Source organism: Antechinus flavipes, chromosome 4 (genome assembly GCF_016432865.1).
Source record: "Antechinus flavipes isolate AdamAnt ecotype Samford, QLD, Australia chromosome 4, AdamAnt_v2, whole genome shotgun sequence".
Lineage (NCBI taxonomy): Eukaryota > Metazoa > Chordata > Mammalia > Dasyuromorphia > Dasyuridae > Antechinus > Antechinus flavipes.
The window spans coordinates 231417881-231439978 of NC_067401.1; positions in this window are offsets into that span (position 1 = coordinate 231417881).

The following is a 22098-nucleotide window of genomic DNA, read 5'->3' on the forward strand; positions in this document are numbered from 1 at the left end:
ACCAGCATAGATAGTGTGGAGTCCCAAGATGGTGAAACTTTGACTGGAGGAGAATTTGCCGGGAGGAATCTACAGGAATTTATAGAAGTTTTGACCGTTCTACCTTGGTTGCAAGTCAGTAGATCAGCAGAGAAGTTATAAAACATCCAACAGAAATCAAAAAAAAAAAAAAAAAATCAAGTGACCCCTGAAAGGTGAGAATCTCACAAGACCTGGACCCACCCATACCCACCCAACACCAGGAGTGAATCAACTCTTACCCAGCACAGCCACAGCCTCTGAAAAAACTCCCCTGCCTAAAAGTATAACTTTACTGTTTTAAAATAAATGAATAAAAAAGCAAAGAGGACTCAGACAATAGATAGCTTCTATGGCAAAAGAGAAGAACAGATTTCCAACCTGAGGAGAATAAAGGCAGATTATTTCTAAATGAAGCCCCCAAAGGTGATATTACCTGGCCCCCATAACAGAAGGTTCTCCAAGAAAATATTACAAAGGATCTTAAAAGAGAGCTACAAGAAAAATGGGTAAGGAAATAAAAACTTTACAAGAGGGTTTGGAAAAGGCATATAACTCATTAAAAGATCAATTTGATAACATGGAAAAATAAAGCAATTCCCAAAAAAAAAGAGAATTTGTGAAATGAAAAAAAGAAAATAACTCCTTAAAAAACAGAATTTCTGAAATTGAAAAAAAAAATAGAATGAAACAACTCATTTAAGAATTTAATTAGACAAATACAAAAAGAAATTTAAAACAGTAAATGAAAAAAATAAGTCATTAAAATTCAGAAATGAACAAATAGAAATGAATGATTCAATGAGACAAGACCAAAAAAATGAAAAAATAGAAAAAATGTAAAATAACTAATTGGGGAAACAACCAAACTGGAAAATATATGTAGGAGAGACAATCTAAGGATTATTGGACTCCCTGAAATACATGATGAAAAAAGAGCCTAGACAATGTCTTTTAGGAAATCATCAAAGAGAATTCCCTAGAATTCACCAAACACCTCCTGAAAGAGACTCCAAAATTAAAACCCCAAAGAGTATTGTGGCTAAATTTCAGAACTATCAGACGGAAAAAAAAAATTACAAGAAGCCACAAAGAAGAAATTCAAGTATAGAGGAGCCACAATAAGGATTACTCAGGACCTAGCAGGTTCCACCTTAAAGGATCAAAGGGCCTGGAATCTGATATTCTGAAAGTTGAAGGAACTTGGAATGCAGCCAAGCACAAATTATCCTGCTAAACTGAGCATTTTCTTTCAGGCAAGAAGATGGATATTCATTGAAACTGGTGAATTCCATTTATTTTTGATGAATTTATTTTTGTTTACCAGAGCTAAAGAAAAAATTTCACCTCCAAATATAAAACTCAAGAGAAATATAAAAAGGTAAAAACAAACAAACAAACAAACAACAACAACAAACAAACAAACAAACAAATAAACCAAAAAACCTCCTGAGAATTGTATTTATATTATGGCTATACATAGAGAATACATGTATAATCTAATTTTACTGTTATTAAAAAAAATGTAGAGGTGTAAAAGTGATATAACAGAAAACAAAGGGAAAAGTGGAGGTAAAATGAGAGAAATTACATCTCAGTAAGAGGCAAAGAAAACATATTATAATTGAATGAAAGAAGGAAGGGTGACAAATAGTGTGTGAATCTTACTCTCATCAGATTTGGCCCAAAGAAGGAATACTACATATATTTGGTTTTACTGAGAAACATTTCTCATCTTATAGAAAAGTAGGAGGGGAAAGGGGAAAAGGAAAAGGGTAGAATAAATAGAAGGGAAAAGAGAAATGTTAGAGGAAAGGTATCAGAAAGGGGAAGGGATTCTAAAGGTGGAGGACTGCTTGAGGCAAGTAGTGCTCATAAATAAAATACTGAGGAGTAGGGCAAGGGGAAAAGAAAATCTAGAAAAGTATAATTTGGGGTTAATAAGATGGCAGGAAATACAGAATTAGTAACTTTAACTGTGAATGTTAATGGGGTGAACTCTCCCATAAAACATAAGCTGATATCAGACTGGATTAAAAGCCAGAAGTCTGCAATATATTGTTTACCAAAAACACATTTAAAGCAGAGCAATACATATGCAGTAAAGGTAAAAGACTGGAGCAGAATATATTATACTTCAGGTGAAGAAAAAAAAAAAGTAGGGGTAGCCATCATGATCTCAGATTAAGCAAAAGCAAAAATTGATGTAATTAAATGAGATAAAGAAGAAAACTATATCTTGCTAAAGGGATAGATAAAGAAATGATACCAAAATTAAATATATATGCACCAAGTGGTGCAACATTTAAATTCCTAAAGGAGAAGTTGAGAGTTGCAAGAAGAAATAGAGAGCAAAAATATAATAGTGGGAGATATCAATCTTGCTCTCTTAGAATTAGATAAATCAAACCACAAAATAAATTTAAAAAGAAGTTAGAGGTAAATAGAATACTAGAAAAACTAGATAAGAGATATCTTTGGAGAAAATTGAATGAAGATAGAACGTAATACACTTTCTTCTCAGCAGTTCATGGAACCTATACAAAAAATGACCATATATTAGGACATAAAGACCTCAAAATTAAATGCAGAAAGGCAGAAATAGAAAATGCATTTTTTTCAGATCATGATGCAATAAAAATTACATTCAATAAAGGGCCAGTGAAAAATAGACCAAAAAAAAAATTGGTAACTATATCTTACTAAAGAACTTTCCACCTATGAAAAGGAAATCAGAGAAATAATTACAAGTTACTCTGCCCAACTTTATGCCAATAAATTTGATAACCTACATGAAATGGAGAAATACTTCCAAAAATATAGATTGTCCAGATTAAAAGAAGAGAAAATAAATTACTTAAATAGTCCCATTTAAGAAAAAGAAATAGAACAAAGTATTAATCAGTCCCCTAAGAAAAAATCCCCAGGAACAAATAGATTTATATGTGAATTCTACCAAACATTTAAAGAACAATTAACTCCAATATTATATAAACTATCTGAAAGAACAGGGAATCAAGGACTCCTACCAAATTCCTTTTATGACACAGACATTGTACTGATATCTAAACCAAGTAGTACGAAAACAGAGAAAGAAAATTACAGACCAATCTCCCTAACAAATATTGATGTAAAATCTTAAATAAAATATTGCAAAGAGATTGGAGAAAATCATCTCCAGGATAATACACCATGATCAAGTAGGAATTCTACCAGGAATGCAGGTCTGGTTCAATATTAGGAAAATATTTGGAAATATTGGAATATTAGGAATAATATTTGGAATGTTAAGAAAGCATTTAATAAAATCCAATGTCTATTCCTATTAAAAACCCTAGAGAGTGTAGAAATAAATAGCTTTTTCATTAAAATACTCAGTAGCATCTTTTTAAAAATGATCAGCAAGCATCATATGCAATGGAGACAAACAGGAACTATTCCCAATAAGATTGGAGGTGAAACAGGTTTGCCCACTATCAACATTACTATTCAATATTGTATTAGAAATGCTAGCTTTGGCGATAAGAGAAGAAAAAGAGATTAAAGAAAAAAAGAAAAAGAGTTATAGTAGGTAATGAGAAAACCAATTCATAACTCTTTGGAGATGATATAATGTATACTTAGAGAACCCTAGAATCAACTAAAAACAATTAGAAATAATCCACAACTTAAGTTGCAGGATATAAAATAAATCCACATAGATCATCAGCATTTTTATACATCACTTACAAAACCCAACAATAAGAGTTACAAAGAGAAATTCTATTTAAAATAACTCTCAATAGTATAAAATATTTTGGAATCTATCTGCCAAGAGAAGGTAACAAACTATATGAGCAAAATTACAAAACACTTTCCACACAAATAAAGTCAGATTTAAACAATTGGAAGAATATCAAATGCTCTTGGATAGATGAAGGGGATGTAATAAAGATGACAATACTACCTAAACTAATCTATTAATAAATAGATGTGGTGCTATACCAATCAAACTCCCCAGAAACTTTTATTGATTTAGAAAAATAACTACAAAATTCATCTAGAAGAACAAAAGATCCAGAATTTCAAGGGAATTAATGACAAAAAGCAAATAAAGATGGCATAGCTCCACCAGATCTAAAATTATATTATAAAGCAGCAGTCATCAGAATCATTTGGTACTGGCTAAGAAATAGACTAGTTGATCCATAGAATAGATTAGGTTCATAGGACAAAATAGTCAGTGACTGTAATGGGCTGAAGCTCAAGGACAGGCAATAATAGAGAGGAGAAACAGAGACATTAAGATGCTCCTCCAAAAACAAAAGAAAGGGGGAGACACAGGTAACCCCAGAGAACTTCTAAATCTAACCCTTAATACTACTAACTTCTTGATTTTTGACAAAGATGCACTGGCTCCAGCAGACAGATTTTATAACCCACTGGAAGGGCAGTATCCAGTGTGAGTAGCTCCTATCCTTAAATAATCACCAAGTGATGTGGAGAGACCCAGAAAGTGGTGAATGGAAGGGACCAGATACGCTAACTGCTTGGGGGAGAGGGTTTGCTTGTATCTCTACAGGTGGAGAAGGATTAAGATGGGTGCCAATGAGCCGTATTTGCCTGTCCATCACAGAGAGATGGAGCAGACCCTTGAAACGAAGGAGAAGACCCAAGAAATATCGGGTGGTTCTGTTGCTGATTGTGCTCACCATTGAAAGAGCGTGGCAGTTATAGCGTTTGACTCATGGACATAGAAAATTGTTGGACTTCAAAATCCTCAGGCATCATTGGATTCTCTAAGACATGATAAGATTGTTGTAGGACTTGAAAACCCTCAGGAATCATTGGATTCTTTGAGACATAAGACTTTAAAACCCTCAGGAATCTTTGGATTTTCTGAGAAATGATAAGACTGTTACAGGACTTCAAAATCTGCTGGAATCTTTGGATTCCCTAACACATAAAAAGACTTTTGCAGGACTTCAAAAACTTGGGGGGGTCATTGAATTCCCTGACATGTGAAGCAATGGACAATAGATTGGTTTTGGACTATCTCTTGGCTGCTGAAGAAGGCGTATGTGTGACATGACTAACACCATGTTAATTTATATCGTTTGTTATACCACTACTAGCGTGTACAATTCATGTTTGTTACACCACATCAAGCCTGCACTGACTGAGGGGTGGGTCATCACTAATAACCTCTGCGTTATTGCTATGTGCTTGCGTAATACCTCCCATGCTGGTGGGTTTATGCATAATAAGATCCTTCAGCCCAGAAACCTAGCAATCCCCACTTCCCTTTGGTGCTTTTCATCTCCCTTCCTGAGATGTCAGGGAGGGATCATCTCCTTTTTAGTGCTTTCACCTCCCTTCCTGAGAAGTCAGAGGGGTCATGATCACCTCCTTTTTGGTGCTTTCATCTCCTTTCCTGAGAAGTCAGGGAGGATGTGATCACCTCCCCTTGGGGGCTCTGACCCCCTGAGGAGTCAAGGATGGCATGACCCCCTGTGTTCTAAAACAAAAGAAAGCGGGAGATGTAATAGGCTGAAGCTCAAGTTGATGCACTGAGGTCCCACGCACGTGAGGCTAAATAGTAATTGAACCATACTCTATTAAAATATATATACTTGGAGAAAGAATGGCCCCTGCCCACTCTTTGTGTAAGTCCTGATGTGTTGTATAGGAAATAACAATTTTGGTGGGTGGAGGTAGAGGGGTAGAGAGAGGAGTGAAAAGAGACTGCTGGCTGGCTTCTTGTTGCAGCTGTCCATTGCAATAGTAATCCCCTTCACCTCAAAAAGAATAAAGATTGAAGATTTTCCCTTAACCTGAATTCCTGATTCTGGCTGATTTTCTGGGAAAATTGGAAACTCCTATGGCAGAGACTAGGCATTGACCCACACTATATACCGAGATAAGGTAAAAATGGGTTCATGATCTAGACATAAAGAATGACCTTATAAACAAATTAGAAGAACATAGGATTGTTTAGATCTCAGATCTATGGAGGAGGAAGGAATATGTGACCAAAGAAGAACTAGAAATGATTATTGATCACAAATAGATACTTTTGATTATATCAAGTTAAACGAATTTTCTACAAACAAAACTAATGCAGACAAGATAAGAAGGGAAGTAATAAACTGGGAAAACATCTTTACATCCAAAGGATCTGATAAAGGCCTCATTTCTAAAATATATATTATATTGGCTCAAATTTATAATAGTTCAAGTCATTCTGCAATTTATATGCACTCAAAAATATGAACAGACAATTTTCAGATGAAGAAATTGAAACTTTCTAGTCATATGAAAAGATGCTCCAAATAACTATTGATAAAAGAAATGCAAATTAAGATAACTTTGAGATACCACTACACACCTGTCAAATTGACTAAGATGACAGGAAAAGATAATGATGAATGTTGGAGGAGATGTGAAACAGCTGGGACACTGATACATTGTTGGTGTAATTGTGAACAGATCCAACCATTCTTGGGAGCAATTTGGAACTATGTTCAAAAAGTTATCATGCACTTTGATACAGCAGTATTTCTACTGGGGTTTTATCCCAAAGAGATCTTTAAGGAGGGAAAAGGACCCACATGTGCAAAAATGTTTGTGGCGGCCCTTTTATAGAAGTTATAAACTGGAAACTTTATGAAGGTCCATAAGTTGGAGAATGGCTGAATAAATTGTGGTATATGAATGTTATGGAATATTGTTGTTCTGTAAGAAATGACCAAAAGGATGATTTCAGAGAGGCCTGAAGAGACTTACATAAACTGATGCTAAGTGAAATGAGCAGTACCAAGAGATCATCATACATGGCAACAACAAGGCATTATGATTATCAATTCTGATGGACGTGGCTTTCTTCAACAATGACATGATTCAAACCAGTTCCCATTGTTCAGTGATGAAGAAAGCCATCTACACCCAGAGAGATAACCATGGAAATTGAGTGTGGACCACAACATAGCATTTTCACTCTTTCTGTTGATGTTAACTTGCATTTTGTTTTTTTTCTCCATTTTTTTTCCTTCTTGATCTGATTTCCTTGTGCAGCAAGATAACTGTATAAATATGTGTGTGTGTGTGTATGTGTACACATATTGTATTTAACATATGTTTTACATATTTTACATATATTGGACTACCTTCCATCTAGAGATGGTGTTGGGGGGGGTGGGGTAAGGAAGGAAAACTTTAGACCAGTATATTTTGTAAGGGTCAATGTTGAAAAATGAAAAATTACCCATGCATTTTGATTTGTAAATAAAGGTTTAATAAAATTAAAAAAAATTCCATCATCAGTGTTATATCATCTTTACATCTGAACCTGCTGATATTTCTTGTGGTAATTTAATTTTTTGCTTTTGATTTGTCCAACCCGCTCTTCTGATAATACCCTAGTCATATTACTGAAGTTAAGATTCACAATCTTGGTCTTGACTTTGCAGTATTTTAAGTATAGCATTGCTGACATGTGAAATGAGAGCATTTGTTTGATAACTTGAACATTCTTTGCCATTGTCTTTTTAAAGGAATGGGATATAAACTGAACTTTTTTCAGTTCGTTTGTCATCATTACTTTTCCCAAATTTCCTGGCATTTTGAGCAAATAAATTAATAGAATTATTTTTAAGAATTTGAAATAGTTCAAGTGGAATTCAGTGTTTCCCACTAGGCTTATTATTAGCACTGTTTTTTAAGATTCAACAGACTTCACTCTGCAGGATATGTAGCTTTAGATTAGCAAGTTAACAAGTGATGGTTAACAAGTGACATTAAAATCTTTCTTATATAGTTTTTCTATATATTCTATTTCTTTTTGTGTTTTTTTTACTGTAACAAGATATTTTGTCTAGCAACTGCAAAATATACAAATTTTTGAAAAGTATACTGTGTTTACAAGCTCGCAGAGCTTTCTTCCAGATAATTATTAAAGACAAACATAAAGCACACCTAATAAATCACAAGTTTAGGGGAAAAAACCTTTCTTCAAACCCCTAAACACCTCTCTCTCTCTCTCTCTCTCTCTTTCTCCCTTTCTTTCTGTCTCTGTCTGTCTTTGTGTGTGTGTGTGTGTGTGTGTGGTGTATTTCTCACTGTCTCTGTCTCTCTGTCTCTGTCTCTGTCTCTGTCTCTCTCACTTTCTCTCTCTTTCTGTCTCACCTGGCATCATTATACACATTAAATAAATAAATAGCATTTTTGCTATCAAAATAACATTTAAAAATAAATTTCAAGTATTAAAATGAAAACAGTATCATGGATGTGGTTCCATTTCTACCCTTTCTCAGTTCTTAAAAAAAGAGTTCTGCTACTCTTGGGATATAGAATGGGGGGAACAAATATACAGAGTTCAAAACTTGATTCCAGAGAAACATGATAAAAATAAAAGTCAGTAGTCCCAGAAAGACTCCCATTGTGCATGAAGCATATCTCCTTAATTAAATGTTTCAGGATAGTTCAAGCTACTACTTCTCCTCCTCCTCCTCCTCCTCCTCTTCCTCCTCCTTCTATTACTACTACTACTTTGCTTCTAAGATAAGAAACATCATATCTAGGAGCTCTGGATTTATTCCTCTTCCTCACTCTTCCCAAATTAAAATCCTCATTAGATAATGCTAGCTTGTTTTAATTTTTAAAAAGAACAAATATACTAGAGATTCTAATGATGAACTAACTAAACACAATTCTATTCTTGGACACTTTTGGTCAATTAAAAACAGAAATGAGTATAAGAAAGCAGATTGCAGCAAATCTATCAAAGAATAAAGTGAGTTCAAAACTGTACAGATCACATAGAAACATGCACTTGTGCCTGCATGCACATCCACAACATGGGTGATTGACACGATTCAAGATGGTTTAAAAAAGGGGGGGGGGGGATCTTAGGCTTATGTTTATGACAATCTAACTATCTATTTGTCACTGGGCTGCCGATAAATGTCAAATGTGAGCTTTAGAATAAGCTGAGCCCCCATAAGAACAAATTTGAAGACACAGCAACTTAAACTCTGGAAAGCAGGCCTCTTATTATACCCCAGCACTTAGCCCAAAGCATGGGACGGAGTAATCACTTTAAGAGCCTACTTATTGATTAACCTATGCCATACTGTGGTCTGTCTCTCCTCCTTCCACCTACTTTTTACCTCTTCCCTGAAGCAAAACATATACATTTCCCCAAAGGGCTTCTCTCTGTGTATTCCCTATTTGTGGAGCCAAGAGAAAATGGCATCTGATGACCATCTGTGTGTTATGGAAGTCTTCCCTACCCCTGCGCTCCAGATAGTACAGGGATGAGCACCTGCACCAATGCTAGGGAGACAGCAAATGTTCAATATTGAACTGAAAACAGCAAAGCTTTCTGGCACTGGCTATTCTGTCCAGTCTGTGAAGAGAATCCTGAAAGGATCTCATCCTTCCTCAGCCCTCCAGGGTCAGTCCGATGCTGCTTGCTCTATTTTCTAAAAAGACTATGGAGTCTTTGCACCAAGCCAGTCTCAATTTGAAGCTGCACAACTCTTTGGGAAACAAGCTTTGCCCTGCATATATTTCCTAACTATGCCAATATTTCCAGCGTACAACCTGACCCAGCTTCTCTGATCCATTACGCAACATTCAAGTTCTGTAATACAAAGGTATGGATTTCTCATCCTACTTCTTCCACAGAAGGTACAAATACAAGTAGTTCAAAGAGAATGGTGTCTTTCCTTTGGTGATGGGTGCCCATTCTCACATTCTGCTTAGAGAAAGAATAGAGATCCGAATAAAAACATATGAAAGAGAGTAATGTATTTGTTTTAGTCAAATGGCAGATTTCTGACTTGGGAATTCCTGAAGAAGAGGTCTACTACTCCAAATCCAAACTTTGCATATAACCACCTCCAAGCCATTATATGCTGGTTCTACTCCTAATGAAGTACTGTCTTCAGAGGGCAAGACAAAAAGCAGATGGTTTCTTTCAGGAGGCTAGCCATCTTGACTTTTCCTGTATGAAATTCTGACCTGCCATCCTGAGATATCTGCTAAGGTAAAAAGATAAAAAAGAAGCAGAGTCATTCTCTTTAAGCTAATTTTCCCCTTTTCACACTTCCGACTTTCCAGAGAGGGTGCCAGAGACATCCACTGAAATGGAAGAATGGGATAATGAAGGAAAAATAAGTAAAATGATATACCAGGAGGGGTATACACTGCCTTGAAGTCACAACATAATTGAATGATGAGAGTTAAGAGAGGATAAGCCCACCCCCTCAGCCCAACAGTTTGGTCAGATTTATGCAACAAGCAACTGGGATTGTCAGGGCAACAGATTAAGTGGAGTAGCATAATCCAAGCTTCAGAAATGGCAATGGGATGCATCTGGTTTCAATTGTTTTAGAGTTCTAAGAAGAGTCAAAATTCATTCAGTGAATTATTCAGGTTTTGCGTGGGCAGGCAACTGGACAGGACAACAGAAGTGTGTAAGCCATATGCTCCTCAAGGCTGTTGATTCGAGGATTTTTGGTGGGCTCAGTGCTGGCTAGTGGGGGTAACACTATTGCATCTTATGAGAGGTTTAGGTCCCCTCTTTGCTTCCTCCATCCTTTCCTGATGTGTATTTACTATTTCCACATTCAAATAAATGGACTCCACATGGCAACCATAGGCCACAGATGTCAATTTCAACACTGTATGAAGGGGACATTTCAAATACGGCATTTCATCTGTATTCATCTCGAAAATAGGCTAAAAGGTAGCACATGACAGCTTGATGGCAGATCACCAATACATTTTCCTGTCTCTCCAACTCCCATGATTACTCGCTTCAAGTGCTGAACTAGATCTTGATAAGACTTTCAATAGGGTAACAGTAATAATATTCTTGAGGCAACTGAGGTTAAGTGACTTACCCAGAGTCACACAGTGAGGCAGTCTTTAAGTGTCTGAGATCAGATTTGAACTCAGGTCCTCCTGACTTCTGGGCTGGTACTCTATCCACTGTGTCACCTAGCTGCCTCTATTCTATTTCTTTTTAATAAATTCTAATTCCATTAAGTCCCTACTATTTTTGTCTTTTGTAGTATCATTTTTTTTTATCTCACAATGTTGAGACATTTCCTTGATATCTGTAATGTTCCTGAATTAATATCTTATTTTTTTTTCATTTTTCTTTGCATTACTCATTTAATAACATTTCATCTCTCTTTGATATTTTTCTGGAATTCTATGTTCTGGGTATGTCTTTACTTTTTCTTTTCCCTTTCCCTTTCCTTTAACTATTGATAAAATCCAGTCATACAGCCATGTTACACTAATGTTCTATCAGCCAAAATTTGGTGACATATCATTTTAAACATAAAATTTCTAAAATAATATTTATATTTGGGATTAGTACATATAGAGCTAATCAATTGTTCAAAAGGTGAAAAGGACAAATAGAGACATTCTTTGCTAGCATCTTTTATAAATCAATCATTTTTATCCTATTTGTATTATTTTATTTTACTTTATATCTCAATATCTATTCTGGCAGTGTTTCTTTCTCTCAAACCTAATAATATATACAATAAACCTAAATGGGGACGTTGAAAATAAACAGGACATATCAATTCTTTCTGAAATTATGCAGCATAGAACAATTGTCCTTCAATGAGTTTCTTCTAATTAATTACTATCCTGCTTTTTATGGAGAGAAATCATAATGGCAGAAATTGATTGGGTGTGTAACACACTTCATTATTGGTAGAAAAATCCTTTAATTAAAATAATTTTACAGTTGGCAAAATTATTGGTACTCAGCACATGCACCAGCTTGATTTCAAAGGTCATACACTGTGATTTTTTTTTTTAGAAAAAAAATTACACATTCTCAAAGCCTAGGAAACCTACTTTTGAAATATTTTAACAATAGTCAAAAATTTTCACCTAATTAATCTGAAAAATGTGTGTTCTTAAGTTCTGCTTTTATTAGATATTAAGTTTACAATAATGATAAAATCTTCAAATTATAAATATAATCAAAACTAATTGCCAGCAATTGCATTGCTATGTGCTCATCCTATCTTTTTACTCTTTTTTTAATGCTTTATATTTACCTTTTATTATGTTATCACAATCATTCTTGGAAAAGAAGGTCCCTCTTTCCTAAATGTACACACTGATCTCATCAAAAAGCAGTGAAACAAGAGAATCTTATAAAATGGTGTCCTTTGATAATGAATATTTTTCACCCTAATAGCCTTTTCCACTCCTCTATTGAGGAAACAGACATGTTTGATTAACTGTTCCCCAGTATCATAACTGTTTTGTTTCTTATTGTTTTTCTTTTTATTGGTTACTCAGAGTTTGGTTTACTTTTAGAATTTCTTTTCAAAGATGTGGTTGTAGTCATGAGGTACATTTCTCTTTTACTTCTGCTTATATCACAGTATGTTGATTTATATAAATCTCATATTACTCTGAAATCATTCTATTTATCATTTTTACTGCATAATATTATATTACTATACCTCTTGATAGAACTAAAAGGATATTGAGAAGTATTATTTGGAAAACATTCCTATTTCTTTTATTTCTCATCTCTTTTCCATTTTGATGCTAGGCCATTTTTCTGTTAAAATCTCTAACTTCTCAACCAATGTTCCCCTAGTAGAAACTAACACCAAGAAGCACAACTTCATCTTGGAGAAACTGTTCTCTAGAAATAGTCATGTCTTGTCAACAGTTTAGTATAGATTCCTATCACATACACTCCCATTTCTGTCATATTGTTTCAAAGTGATAAAATTTTTGAGTATGTGTGCTGGCAGAATTTTGACTCTAATTACTCTCCATGATAAAATCTGTAAAATGTAGCATAAAATATATTAAATGACTCTCATGCAGCTCTCAAGTTTGGATCAGCTTTTTATAATATGTCTGCCAACTACCAGGCACTATGCAATATAGCAGTGATCCAAAATCAAAACCAAAGAAGTCATTGCCTTCAAGGAGCTTATATTTAATTACATTACAGAGAAAAGCATACATATACTTGAAGTGACAAGAGATATCTCCAGAGAAACACTAACTACTTATTTTCAAAGTTCTAAAATTAACTGTGAGAATTGGAGGGGAAGTTTCTTTCCTGAACAATAAAGAGGTCACTTTCACTAGATGGAAGATACTGGTGAGAGTATGAGTGTCAGTGTGGATATTGTAGGGAAGGTATGAAAAAAGTTGAGATAAGACTTGACAAGAAGCTGACTATTCTGAAGAGCATGGCTCTGCCCTATAACATACAAGAAAGACAGCCATTAATGACATAAAAATTATTCTGCCTCAAGAAAATTCTGGTAGGTGCTACTATGATAGAAATTTAGAGAAATAGAAAGAAATACACCGGTGAATTATCTGAATGGGTTATTTCATATAATATACAATTAATTATGAAATTAATGTTAAGCATCTAATATATGCCAGATACTATACTGGATGATGGCAATAAAAAAACAAAGATTGAAATGATCATTAATCATGATGAACTTACAATTTATCAGGAGAAACATGCATATATAAAATGTGCAAATATAAAGTAATATAATTAATTTAAATATATGTGTGTATATAAAATATATCACATTAGACACTGACATATACATTGTATGTATATATTAATAGATATGTGAAAGTCTATGTGTGTCAAAACACAAAAGACAAGCAGGAAAATATAAGATAAGAAAGGAGAGAGAATGTTAACAAGAAGATCAGGAAAGGGTTTATGAAGATAATGTCTGAGCTAAATCTTAAATAAAGAGAATGTATGAGCCAGAAATTGGAAGAGAGTAAATTGCAGACATCATTTTGGACAGTCAATATAAAAGCATAGAAGTTGGATATAAAGAGTCATAAAAGAAAAACAGAGAAATCTATTTTGACTGGATGGCAGAATATTTATGGGAATACAAATAGTTAATATTCAGTGAGTTAAGAAAAATAGGTTAGGATCAAATTGTATAGTGCTTTAAAAACTAAATAGAGCAGTTTATATTTTATTCTAGGATCAAAAAGTAACTTCTAAAGATTAGAGAATCGAATCAGATGGTTAGGTACAAAAATACAAGAACTAAAGAACTTCATGATTGCTATGAAAGGGAGAGACACAGAGAGAGAGATTGGAAGGAATAGTGTAGCGGCAACTAGGTCATTATCCAATGACCCATGAAAAACAAGGAAGGAAATGGATTAACCATTTTTTTTCAGAAGAACAAATTGAATGAAAAGAAGGAAAAGCATAGCACAAAAAGTTATCTCCCAAAAATCCCCTTCCATTCACTAGAGCTACAGAACTCTAAAGGATGGAGGGGTCCTAGCATCAATGCGAGCAGCCAGCTTTGTTCAATCACTCAGTTATTTCTGAATCTTCATAACCATATGGATCATAGCATTTTTAAGGTTTCTAAACCAAGATACTAAATTGATTTCCTATTCCCTTCTCCAGTAGACAAGTGCATGTTATTAATGGAATAAATGACTTGTCCAGTGTCCCATAGTAAATATCTAAGGCCACATTTGAACTCAAACCTTCCTGACTCGTCCTAGAACTCTATCCACTGAACCACTTAGCTGCTTTGTAGACAAAGTTTAAGTGTTTTATCCAATCTCATAGCAATTATTTGTCTGAGGCCAGATGTGAATATGGCATTAGGGAATTTTTAATTTGTGTAGGTTATACTGATAATTCTTCCTATTTGTCAGTTGCTTTAATATTCCCAATCATATGTCTTCAAAAGATATATGAGTAGTATGATTGCCTAATTTAATGTCTGAAAGAAGAGTAAAAGCCACAAAATATTGAATTATGCTATATTTGTAGTGCATGTGTATATATGTGAGTGTGTATGTGTTTGTATGTGTGGGTGTGGGTATAATAAAAAGACAGAAACAGAGAGAGAGAGAGAAGAAGATGGGAGGGGGAGGCTGAGGAGGAAGAAGAGGGCTGGAACGGGGAAAGGAGAGGAGAAGGAGAAAAAGGAGAGGGAGAGGAAACAGAGAGGAGGAGAAGCAGAAAGATGGGGAGTGTGAGAGAAAGAGAAAGAAGAAAGAGAAGAGAAGAAGGAGAAGGGCATGAAGAAAATGTGCATATGGCCAAGTGGCAGGGAATGGACCAAGGATATGTGAAAACAAAATAATTCTTCTAGGAATTTTGGCTGGCATTTAAAGGCAAAAAGACTAGACTTTTTAACTCCCCATAAAACTTAAATGCTAGAGATGGTTGTTGCCTTGAAAAAAGGGTTGAAAAGCACATGAGAAAGAAATAAAGAAAAAAAAAAAAAAAAAAACAACTTCCAGTAAAGAAAAAAAAAATCTCTTCATTCTTTTTGCTAACACCTAACTGAAATTTATTCTTTGTCTTAAAAGTATTATTCTATTTTTAAAATGAGTTTCATTAGCTTCACCAAAAGAGTTGATGACATGCAAAAGAAGGTTAAAAGATCCTAGTCTTGCAAATAGCAAGACATAAAATATATTAGGTAATAACAATGTTTGCTTTGGATGTGTACCCTCTATCAATCTACATATAATTAGCCTGTCTTTTTACCTGTTTGTTCCTGGACCTTCCCAGGGTTTCAAGCTTCAGTATGGATTTTAAGCCTAAAGCCTCTATCTTCACATGACATACTTATCCAGTATTTTCAAGGCCTTTATTGGACAAAAGCAAATTCTAATCAACAGTTTTTTCTCCTGTTCAGACTTATCCTCTCCTCACCTCTACCCTCTCACTTCTCATTGTGAGGTGTGCCTCCTGGGCTTTCTCTAACTCAATATTACTCACCACAATGTTGAAATTGAGCAATGACCCTGTACTTAAGTACATCTAATCCCTTCTGTCCCTCAATGGAGATGTCTTCAAGTAATTGATAAATGATGCCTGAAGTCATTCATCAATGATAAGCATATTATCATTCCCTCATTTCTTCCCTTCTCATTGATTCTGAACCTCTTCCTTTCATTTTACAGATCCTTTTCTCTGTCCCCACTTTGACCCCTTCTTTATTCTTATATCTCTCAACCTGATTCCACCATTGTCCTATCCAAGTCACTTATTCTTTCTAGCTTATCTTTGGAATACCTCTTTTATAGTTAAGAATCTATAATTAAAATTTCTCCACTCTTCATTTTTTTCTCCACCCCCTTCTACCTCTAAACTCCTCTCAGACCCTTATCTCAATTTTGAGATCTCAGAATCTCAATTTTTGGAAAATAACTTAGATTGATACCTTCCCCCATTCCACAAGTTTTTTGTTTATTTAATTTTGTTTTGTTTTATGGGACTTCTTCACACATTAGAATATGAACACCTTAAGAATAGGCACTGTCTTTCTTTTTGTTTATATTTGTATTCCCAGATCATGACATAGTACCTGGCACATAATAAAAATTTTGTTGACAGACTGATTTGTACATAGTCAAAATGTTTTCGTTTAAATATCGGCTTTGTCACTTATTATATCTATGCAATTTTAACTCTTATGAGTCAATCTCTTCATCTCTAAAAAGAATACTATTGTTACTCCTTCATTGTCTAGTTCATAAACATGTGTTTTTCTCTCCCCCTTCCACTCAATGATTTTGTTTGTTTCAGGGATTTTTTTTTTCCAGCATATTAAATGTACACTGTGGAAATTCCCTTCAGCAATATAAATTAGCTGGTACTGTCCTGCAATTTATAATCTCAGAGTACCCTGAGGGTGAAACTTCAATACCTAACTATGGGTCATCCAATTATCATATATCAGAGGCACCACTTGAAGTCTTTTATTCTTTTGAGTATAGGATTTATCCCTTACTCATGATTCCTGTGACCTGACAGAATGGAGAGTTTTAGGATGAAATTTAAATTATATAAGTATTCATTATTGTGTTTCTTTTCTTCAAGTATCATTCTATTTGATTCACATATCTATTATTTCTAAAATTATATTTTGGAAAGCATTTCATTTTGGAAACTAATAAATTATTAACTCTCGCAAAGATTCTGGTACCATATAAAAGCTTGTGGCAGTTTTGAATAAAATGACTTCATCTTTTATGTAAATTCTCAAATAATTATTAACTTTAAAAATAGTATGTCAGGAATTAGAAATCAGATAGCCAAACACATACACACACTCACACACACACACACATGCTCTTTATACCATTTTCAATGCAAGATAATCTTTTAAATTGTTATTTATAATAACTTTTAAAAATCAATTTACATTATTGTATCACTTTTTTTCTTTCTCTTTTTATCTGATATCACATTGCAATATCACATATGGTAATGAAGGTACCCAATGTTACAGTCTGTTCATTCACACATATATAATCCAATTCACTTAAATAGAGTCAGTGCCATTTTGCTTCATCATTCCTGCCAGGACATGACATATGAACCAGTATTTGCATATCCCCACACAATTGGCATTTGCATAGGCTTTTTCTAGTTTGCCAGCATAAGTCTTCAGTGGATCTGTATTACATCTTAACAATTTGTAGATGATAATTTAAATTAGCAAGCATTTATTTATAGGAAAGATAATTTTATTACTACTGTAAACTTATTTAGTACCATCAACTAGAAAATCGAGAAATATGGATGAGCTCTGCAATGCTTGCACTAAACAATTAAATATGTAGAGCTTCCCTTTTTCAGAGGGGAACTAGACAATGGAGTGTCACAACAATTAGTCAATCAGGAGGGCTTCTGACGTCCAGGAGAGTTTGACATACTAGTAATTTTTTGCAAAGTAAGTTTTTAGCTAAACTGAGAGATCTTACAACTACAGAAACCAGTAGATTAACTCAGAAATAAAGTAAGCATCATGGTTTCAGACTTTTCTAAAGATCAGCAAACATACTTCTTTCTGATCCATTGTATTTATAGACATTATCCCCAAACCCCACTTGAACAATGTTACTGGAACACCTCTAGTAACTCTTGCAGCCTTGAAGCAAGTTTGGCCTCACCTTATCATTATTATATTCCACCACCTGAGTAAGATAGGAAGTTGAAATCTGATTCCTTAACTTTTTTCTCCCCTTTCTATTTTATCTTTTTGTTTAATAAAGCCCTTTAGTTTGTTTGTATAAGAAGAGAAATTAGCTACTGAAAAGGTTTGATTTTCCATTAGGTACAGTTGGATAATATGAACATTAGTGCTTTCTCCGTTTTATTATTTAAAATTGCTCATGCAATTAAAAATTGCAATGAAAAAAATTGAATAAAAACTTGAATAGAGATTAGAAATCAAAGTAGCAGAAGTGAAGAGGAAAAATATTCTAGAAAACTGAGCTTGTGTAGGGATGATATCTTACAAAAAGATATGGAAAAAAAGAAATAAATGCCATATATAGAGGAAAGCAATTAGGCAACACTGGTTATAATGATGAGAGTTTTGGAGAGGATAATCTGATTTGAAGAAAGATTGGAGCTATATCTTTAAAAGGCTTTTTGGAATACCAAAAAAAAAAAAAAAAGTAAGGAGCTATGTATCTGAGTATATTAAGTTAGAAAAAGAAACCTAAACAAATTTAGTAGGGTCCAGGGGGCTTAGTAGGGTTCCAGGGGTCTCTGTGCATCCCCTCTTGCTCCATGAAACAAAAGGAGATAGCAAAAAGAATAGAATTATCAGGTTACATTTGAATTAGAAAATAAGAAAATAAGATAGTTTGCCACATAATAAACCCCTGTTTTCTGATACTACAAAAATCTTATAAAACCATATATATATGTAAAACAATAATTTTTAACATGCTTTCTATGATAAATTTGTTTATATAAAAATAAATTTCTAATTTTATAAAGAAGTCTTTTTATTACAATTAAAATATATAGTATTAAAAAAGAAACCAAATATATTGAAATATGGCAAGTCTATTCATGTATTTATCTTTCACTCTTTTTTTTAAAGCTCATAGGCCATAAGCAAGAACATCTGTAAATAACATGTATGATTCTGGTTTTATATTGCTCACTTTTGGAAAGAAATATTTAAAGCTCATAGGCCAAAGATTAAGAATCCTTTTTCCATTATGGCATGTCACAAGAAAATAATATCTTTTACCTCTTTCTGGTCATATTTAAATTAACTTTTAACCATTCTTCTAATTTTCCTGGTAAAAAAGCTTCAAGTTCTTAAGTACCTTATAAAGTTTTATTTAATTTATTTTTCTGCAATTGTGTTGAGCTGGAATTTTGTCAGTACTTTTGTGAGAAAGTTTTATTTTAGTATGTACTAAATAAAAAAGACTTTGATCTAAATGACAGGAATGAAGTTTTTATTGCTTCAAAGGCATTCTAACCTTCAGATCCATCCCATTAAATAGTCAATGCTGATATACTTTTATATAAGCTAGTTTACTTATCTGAAAAAAGTCATTAAAATGCAAGTAGTAAAATAGATGAAAATAAAGTGCAAGCTTATAAATATCAACATGGAAAAACTAGCTGTGCATGTAGACATAGCCAGCTAGGAAACATTAATCTCATAATTTATTTTAATTGAATCTGATAGTGGAACCCATAAATTGCGCAGGGACACATGAGTTTGCTTTGCGTTCTTAAGTTGGTGAGCAGACATCAGCACCATTTGTTGAATGGTCCTATGAATTTAATTCCACCTAAAAGACAATGTGATGTTTCTAATAGAAAGAGTGTTGAATTGGGAATGAAAAAATGTACCTCTACCAATAAGTGGATGTTACATATAGATAAATTGCTTAATATTTCTGGATCTCCATTTCTTCTTTTGTAACATAAGGAAATGGATTGAGTCATTTCTAAGTTACTAAAACTTAAATTTTCAGTTCTATGATTTTTAAATGCAAACAAACCCTTGATCAAATGTGTAAATGACAGGTCTAATGAAAAGCCTGATATAACATTATAGAGAAGACTTTCAGAGAAAGGCCTCTATGTGAGGAGACTATAGAGAAACTAAACAAACAAACAAAACAAAAAGAGCAACAGAAGTTTAGCATATAATAGGAAAATGATAATTTAATCTCATTCTCTGCTTTTTCCCACCCAAAATAAAATGAAACAGATTCAAATAATCTTTAAATTTAGTAATATCATGATAATACACACAAAAGAAAACAAAAATCAAGTAGTTAAAGAACTCTGAGAAAGGCTGATCTGATTATCAATTTTCTTCCCAGTATCCAAAGCTGCTAATAATTTTATTTAAGAAGCATATTTTCCAAAGTTTTGTCGCTTTACTTACCAATAGCCTTATTCTGCATTTTAGGAAATTTTTCAGCTGGAATGACAACTCCAGGCTATTTTATATATCTTTATATATCTCCTCTCATAGAATATTAGATACTTGAGGTCAAGGATAGCTTTTGTTTTTATATCTTTTACTAAAGGGCTTAATTCTTCCTTGTCAAATAATAAGCACTTGAGAAAGGCTTATTTGTTCATTCACTTATTCAGGCATATCAGTGATCTAAACATAACAGGTCCTCAATATATTTCAGTGAGTAAATGTTCAAATGTGTATGTTTTTAGAATAAATGTCTAAGAATTTGCTGCTATCTTGAAAAGTAAGCAAATCATGTCTTTTGTTGTTGTTGTTGATAGCAGATTTTTTAAATTTAAACTCCAAAGAAAAAGATGAGAAGAATGAAATGAATAATAAAAATATCCTTGAGAATTCAACCAATAAACTGTACTTAAAAATAGGATGATTCTGAGAAATCCCGACAGAAATTCTTCCTGCATACCAACAGCTTGATAACAATAATGTTTATAGTGATTATTTCATGATCTAGTTCTCTCTTGCTTTACATTTCAATACTAAACCTTCTCTGATTCACTTATTTACCCCTTATCATTACAATACTGATAAGAAATATTAAATTTAATGTTATGGGAAAAATGTAAGGATTTCCTGCCTTACACATTTTTTACAAGAAGGGACCTGCAAGAAAATGATCTTTTAGCACATAAATGAATAAATATGGAATTCAAATAGCTCAATAAAAAATAGGATTGTTACTGACAAAAGTGCTGCCGACAATCACCTAGACATAACTTTAAAAACGATATTTTAATATATGTCACCAGACGAAACACATAATTTCCAAACTATGTAAAAGTATTATTCATTATGTTAACAAGAATAATAACTGTAGCAAAAATACTAATAAAGAAGACAAATCATTTCTGAATAGACAGAAGAGAAGTGTTTTAGTTTTTTTGGTAGATTATCTACAACCTACTCAGTTCTATGATGGTGAAAATACTTCAAAAGTATAATTTCTATGTTTCCTTTCTCAAACTCTCCTGCAAAATTCTCATTTCCTTTCCTCATTTTTAATTCTGTCTTTTAAGATAACTTTTGAATCTTCCCAAAAAGTCTTATAAGATGGAGACCATTTTATATCTCTTTTTGAGGCTTTATCTGGAGATATTTTTTACTTTAGCATCCTCAAGGTGTAAGGACCCAATCCTCCCAATCAATTGAGACAGAACTTTTCTGAAGGTCTTCTAAAATATCTTCTGCTGAAAATTTGTTACAATCCAAATATTTGTGGGTTCTGTCTCTGCAAAACTCCTTCAGGGAAGCTAAGAGGAAGTCAGACAATGATCTCTCTACTCTCTGCCCTTTTGGCTCTGCCCAGTTCCTCTCTGCTTTGCAACAATGAACAGAGCTTTTTCTCTTTTATGATGACCATATGTTCTCCTTTATGCTTTGGCACTGTCACCTAGAATTGCATCTGGACCACAGAATTGCCAATTAGTGTCCATTGCTAGCAAAGATCCTCAGTAATCTCTTTCTGATTAGTGGTATGACCCCTAACACTTTCTGGTCTGAGAGTTCCTGAAGATGCTGCTGCTGTCAAAACCTCCTGTTAAGACTGTCATGCTGCTACCATGACATGTACTTCATACTGGCCCCACCATTGTATCACAGATCTCTCTGATCAAACATATATGTTGTCTCCGGATAGGGAAATGCCTCCTGACATTTTGTTGGCTCTGTATGTCCAAAATTCAACATGGGTCATTATTTTAAAGTTTTTTTGGATGAAATATTGGAAAAATTTGACTGTGGATGTTGCCTCTAATTC